The 6,517-nt window shown below is 40.0% G+C and overlaps 1 non-coding gene across 1 annotated transcript; it reads right to left on the bottom strand.

The window, feature by feature from the left end:
- Positions 1-1,709: 1,709 nt before the first annotated feature.
- On the bottom strand, positions 1,710-1,816 carry LOC141676345 (small nucleolar RNA R71). Its single transcript, XR_012556941.1, has one exon. It is a non-coding gene; the product is annotated as a small nucleolar RNA R71 (small nucleolar RNA).
- Between the last annotated feature and the right edge of the window lie 4,701 nt (positions 1,817-6,517).

Genomic DNA, 6,517 nt, shown 5'->3' with positions numbered 1-6,517 from the left:
AAAGCGTGCCCGCGCTGGAACAGCGCGCCCGCGCTGGAACAGCATGCGGTCGCGCCATGCCATTTTTCAGGAATCATGTTTCAAATAGAGAACTAATTTTCTGGACTTTTAATCTGCATGGACTACTATATAATGATAACTTAAGGTCATTTTTCAGAAGAAGCATGTAACAGAGACTAAGGAGAAGACAACGAGAAGACCTAGGAGCACAAATACAACAAAGGAGAAGAAAAACTTGTTTATACTTGTGATTCTTTAATTGAGTTATAATCTTGGATGCTAGTTTTCTTGTTTGTTGAACCTATTACTCTTATTTAACGTACTTTAGTTTTTATTCAGTTTAAAAAGACTTATTTTACTATATCATGCTTTCATCAGAACCCACAGTGATGATGAGTTCGGTTATGGGCTAATCGTTATCATGGGGTTCTAACAGATTTACTAACGGATTTCAATAGTTAATTTGTTTCGATACCTTAGTGTTTGGTGATTGTATGATATCCTAGTATTGGTTGTGCTTATTCATCTTATGAGCGTCGCGAACTTATAAGATAGTGTGTTAATCTCCATTGAAGCAAAATTGAATATAGGGGTTTAGAACTTGTCATGCTAGCATAGGTTCATGTATTCAATATGCATGATTCGTAGGTAATTTTAACCCTCTTACTTGCCCTATTTAATCATGATAGATAACTTGTGCATTAAACCGTTATGTTGTCAAATTCTGTAGACATATATGGTCTCAATATAATTGGTCTCTATTCAGCTTCCATCTCTTTTGTGGATGTCTGGTAGTAGGGTATTCCTACAACGATAGTTGGCGTTTACTAGTTTCGTGTTATCTAATTAGTGTCATCACCATTGCATGCTAAGGTTAAGAACAATAAGGCTATTGAATGAAGTATTTAATGAAGTTAGAATCCCATGTTTGTGTCATATAAGTAAATCAACCTTAATTCTCTTAGTTAATAATAGTTAGTATAATCTCGTAGTTTGTGGGATGAACTAGAAATAATTCTATATTACTTGCGAACGCGTATACTTGCGTGTAATATTAGCGTGTGTTTTTGCCCTAACAAGTTTTTGGCGCCGCTGCCGGGGACTCGTGGTTTACTTTTAGTTTATGTACTTGACATTAGTGGTCGTTAAAGTTCACTGACTCAGATATTTTACTTGTTTGTTTGTTGCTTTTTTCAGGTACTCTAGGGAGCGTGTATGCTAACACATTCTCGATCTCGAAAGAGAACACTGGATAAAGCAGAAGATGAAGTTGTAGAAGAGGTCTTAGTTGAGATAGTTGAAGAATAAGCTCTTGTTGCAATGGGTGAACCAGAAGCGAATACAAAGGCTTTGATGGACTATTCTCAGCTGAAGATCATGATATTCAGTCTAGTATTGTTAGACTAGCCATCGTGGCTAACATTTTTAAAATCAAGGCCAGCACAATTCAGATGGTGCAGAACTCGGTCCAGTTTAGGGATTCTCCGATAGAAGATCCCAACATGCATATTAGAAATTTCATCGAGATCTCTGACACTTTCAAATTCAACAATGTGTCTGAAGATGCTATAAAGCTAAGGATTTTCCCATTCTCTCTGAGGGGTAAAGCTAAATGTCGGTTGCATTCTCTACCTCCAGGCTCTATAACTAAATGGGAAGATCTTGCTCAAAAGTTTCTTACTAAGTTCTTTCCTATGGAGAAGACTACTGCAATCAGGAATGCTCTTACTCAGTTTGCGCAGCAATCATGAGAGTCTTTGTGTGAAGCTTGGGATCGTTATAAGGAGATTCTTAGGAAGTGTCCTCGTCATGGGATTCCTGACTGGATGATTATTAACTGCTTTTATAATGGCTTGGGAGCATAGTCTAGACCCATGCTCGATACAACATCAGGTGGAGCCTTATGGGCTAAGAGCTATGATGAAGCTTTTGAGTTGATTGAACCGATGGTTGCTAATGAATACCAGAACCCTTCTCAGAGACTAAATTAAGGCAAGGTAGCAGGAATTCTGGAGGTAGATGCAGCTACTGCTATAGCTACTCAGCTTAAGGCTTTGACGATTAAGGTGGATTCTTTGGCTAATTATGGAGTTAATCAGATTACTAGTGTTTGTGAGCTTTGTGCTGGTGCGCATGAGACGTAGCAGTGTGCTATTTCTAGTGAATCCGCTCAGTTCGTGAGCAACTTTCAGAGGTCGCAACACCCAGTTCCAGCTACTTATCATCCCAACAACCGTAATCATCCTAACTTTAGTTGGAGCAACACTCAGAATGCGGTTCAACCTTATCATTAGTATGCAACAAAGTAGTACAACTCTCCTGGTTTTCAAGAACCACAATATGCTCCAAGACAACAACTCCAACTTCAGCAGTTACCACATGGAGGTACAAGTCAAGCTAATGAAAAATCTGAATTGAAGGAGTTGAGGCTAATGTGCAAGAGCCAAGCGATTTCTGTTAAGACCTTGGAGAATCAAATTGGTCAGATTGCCAATGCCTTGCTGAATCGTCAACCGGGTATACTACCTAGTGACACAGAAGTTATAGACAAGAAGGAAGCAAAAGAGCAGTTTAGGCAAATACATTGAGATCTGGAAGGGTTGCAAGCCAAGAAAAAGCTCAAGTTTCGGAAGATGAAGCTGTGGCTGAAGAAGAATTGCAGAAGTAAGCAGAAGTGGAACCAAGGAGGAAAACTGTGGAACACACTCCTCCTAATGGTAATACAGGGGGAGAAACAAGTCTATCCTCCACCTCCTTTTCCTAAAAGGCTGCCAAAGCAAAAGTTGGATAAGCAATTTGCGAAGTTTCTGGAGGTGTTCAAGAAACTTCATATCAACATACCTTTCACTGAAGCTCTTGAACAGATGCCTAGTTATGCGAAGTTTATGAAAGGTATTCTCTCTCGGAAAGTGAAGCTCGATGTCTTAGAGACCGTTGCTCTCACGGAAGAATGTAGTGTTGTGATGTAACAAAAGTTGCCTCCGAAGCTTAAAGATCCTAGAAGCTTCACTATTCCTTGCACCATTGGAAACTTGTCATTCGACAAGTGTTTATGTGATTTAGGACCTAGCATCAATTTGATGCCTTTGTCTGTCTTCAAAAAGTTGGATTTACCTGATCCTAAGCCTACTTATATGTCCTTGCAGTTGGCTGATCGTTCTATTACATATCCCCGAGGTATTGTGGAGGATGTCTTGGTCAAGGTGGACAAACTCATCTTTCCTGCTGATTTTGTAATTCTTGATTTCGAGGAGGATAAAAAGATTCCCATAATATTGGGAAGACCATTCTTGGATACTGGCCGAACCTTGATAGATGTGCAGAAGGAATAGCTCACTATGCGAGTGCTGGATCAGGATGTGACTTTCAACGTATTCAATGCCATGAAATTCCTTACTGATAATGAGGAGTTCTTAAAAGTGGAGTTGATCGATTCTGTGGTTACTTCAGAACTTGATCAAATGCTAAGGTCTGATGCCTTAGAGAAGGCCTTATTGGGGAATTCAGATAGTGAAGACGATGAAGGAGATGAGCAGTTGTAGTATTTGAATGGTTCTCCTTGGAAGAGAAGGCTATATATGCATTTTGAATCTCTTGGAATGTCAGAACTTAAAAATGTTGAGAGGCGTCTCAAGCCTTTTATTGAGGAAGCTCCTACACTTGAGCTTAAACCATTGCCTAAATACTTGAGGTATACATTTTTAGGTGATGCATCTACTTTGCCTGTTATTATTGCATCTGACCTTTCAAGTAGTGATGAGGAAAGGCCCTTGAGAATTATGAGAGATTTCAAATCTGCAATTGGATGGACTATAGCAGATATCAAGGGAATCGGCCCTTCTTATTGCATGCATAAAATTATGCTAGAGGAAGGAAGTAAGTCAACTGTTGAGCAACAAAGAAGTCTTAATATGATAATAAAAGAGGTTGTGAAGAAGAAAATTCTCAAGTAGCTAGATGCATGGATCATTTATCCTATTTCTGATAGTTCTTGGGTGAGTCCAGTTCAGTGTGTGCCAAAGAAAAGAGGCATCACAGTTGTTGCTAATGAGAAGAATGAGCTCATTCCTACTCGAACAGTCACAGGGTGGAGAGTTTGCATGGATTACAGGAAGCTGAACAAGGCCACGAGGAAGGATCACTTCCCTCTTCCTTTTATTGATTAGATGCTTGACAAGTTGGCTGGGCATGAGTACTACTGTCTTCTGGATGGCTATTCGGGTTATAATCAGATTTGTATTGTTCCAGAAGATCAGAAAAAGACTACCTTCACTTGTCTGTTTGGTACTTTTGCTTTCATAAGAGTTTCTTTTGGGTTGTGTGGTGCAACTACCACATTTCAGAGATGCATGATGGCTATCTTCTCTGACATGATTGGACGGAATGTGGAGGTGTTTATGAATGATTTCTCTGTGTTCGGAGATTCTTTTGATGAGTGCTTGCAAAATCTTGGCATAGTTTTTAAAAGGTGTGTTGAGACCAATCTGGTTCTTAACTGGGAGAAATGTCACTTTATAGTGCAACATGGCATCGTTCTTGGGCACAAGGTCTCTAGTAAGGGTCTTGAGGTGGATAAAGCCAAGGTGGGGGTCATTAAAAACCTTCCTCCACCAATTTCTATTAAGGAGTTCGCAACTTTCTTGGTCATGCGGGTTCTATAGGCGGTTCATCAAGGAATTCTCTAAAATCTCTAAATCGTTGTGCAATCTTTTGGAGAAAGATGTCCCTTTCAAGTTTGATGATGAGTGTCGAGCTGCTTTTGAGATCTTAAAGAAGAGTTTGATCACAACACCTGTCATAATTGCACCTGATTGGAATGAGCCTTTTGAAATAATGTGCGATGCAAATGACTATGCAGTTGGAGCAGTTCTTGGAAAAAGGAAGAACAATATATTTTATGTGGTCTACTATGCTAGTAAGACCCTTAATGGTGCTCAACTGAACTATACTACTACTGAGAAAGAACTCTTAACCATTTTCTATGGTTCTGAGAAGTTTCGTTCTTATTTGCTTGGGACAAAGGTCACAGTTTTCACTGATCACGCTGCTATTCGCTATCTCGTCTCAAAGAAGGACTCGAAGCCTAGATTGATTCGATGGGTTCTTTTACTTCAGGAATTTGAGTTGGAGATCAAGGATATGAAGGGTATTGAGAATCAAGTCGCTGATCATCTATCTCGGTTAGAAGATCCTAGTACAACTTCACAGGATAAGACATTGATTAATTAGTCTTTTCCCGATGAGCAATTTTTTGGGGTGCAAGAGGAAGAATCGTGGTTTGCAGACATTGTGAACTACCTTGTGAGCAACATTATGCCTTCAGACTTGTCTTCTGCTCAAAGGAAGAAGTTTCTTCATGAGGTGAAGTGGTACGTATGGGATGAGCCGTTTCTATTTAGGCAAGGAGCTGACCAAATCATCAGGAGATGTATTCCGTACATCGAGATGAAGGGTATCTTGCGAGACTATAATTTGACTGTTTATGGAGGCCACTATGGTGGAGAGAAGACAACAGCTCGTATCCTTCAAGCAGGATTCTTTTGGCCTATATTGTTTAAGGATGTTCATCGGTTCTTTTTGAAGTGTGATCGCTGTCAGCATGTGGGTAATATATCTAACGGGGATGAGATGCCTCTTAAAGCGCTTCCCGAGATTGAGGTATTTGATGTTCGGGGAATTGACTTTATGGGGCCATTTGTCTCATCTTGCAATAATCAGTATATCTTGTTAGCGGTTGATTATGTCTCAAAATGGGTGGAAGTCAAGGCTTTACCGACAAATGATGCAAAGGTAGTGCTTAATTTTCTTCATAAGCAGATATTCACAAGATTTGAGACTCCGAGAGTCATAATCAGTGACGAGGGATCGCATTTCTACAATCGCAAGTTCACTTCTATGATGCAACAATATAATGTGAATCATCGCATTGCTACAGCCTACCATCCTCAGACTAATGGTCAAGCTAAGGTGTCGAACAGAGAGATCAAGCGTATTCTAGAGAAAGTTGGGTGTCCATCGAGGAAGGATTGGTCTTTGATGCTGGATGAAGCTATTTGGGCATATCAAATAGCATACAAGACTCCGCTAGGTATGTCTTCATTTCAGTTAATTTAGAGATGTCATTTTCCTGTGGAGCTAAAGCACAAAGCGTATTGGGCTTTGAAGAAGTTGAACCTTGATTTGGATGCAGCTGGTAAGAAGAGGATGCTTCAATTGAATGAACTCGATGAGTTTCGATTTCAAGCGTATGAGAATAACAAGATGTATAAGGAGAAAGTCAAGAGGTGGCACGATATGGTCTAGTGCTCAAATCATTTGTGCCGGGGCAACAAGTTCTTTTATTCAACTCTCATCTCTGTCCTTTTCCTGGAAAGTTGAAGTCGAGGTGGTCAGGGCCGTTTATTATCAAAACTGTGTTTCCACATAGAGCGATGGAGATTTTTGAGAATGATCTGGGCCAAGCGTTCAAGGTGAATGGATAGCAGTTGAAGCATTACTATGGGAATACGGCAAACCG

This window comes from Apium graveolens, chromosome 7 (assembly GCF_009905375.1).
Source record: "Apium graveolens cultivar Ventura chromosome 7, ASM990537v1, whole genome shotgun sequence".
Classification (NCBI taxonomy): domain Eukaryota; kingdom Viridiplantae; phylum Streptophyta; class Magnoliopsida; order Apiales; family Apiaceae; genus Apium; species Apium graveolens.
This window is presented reverse-complemented; position numbering and strand designations above follow the sequence as displayed.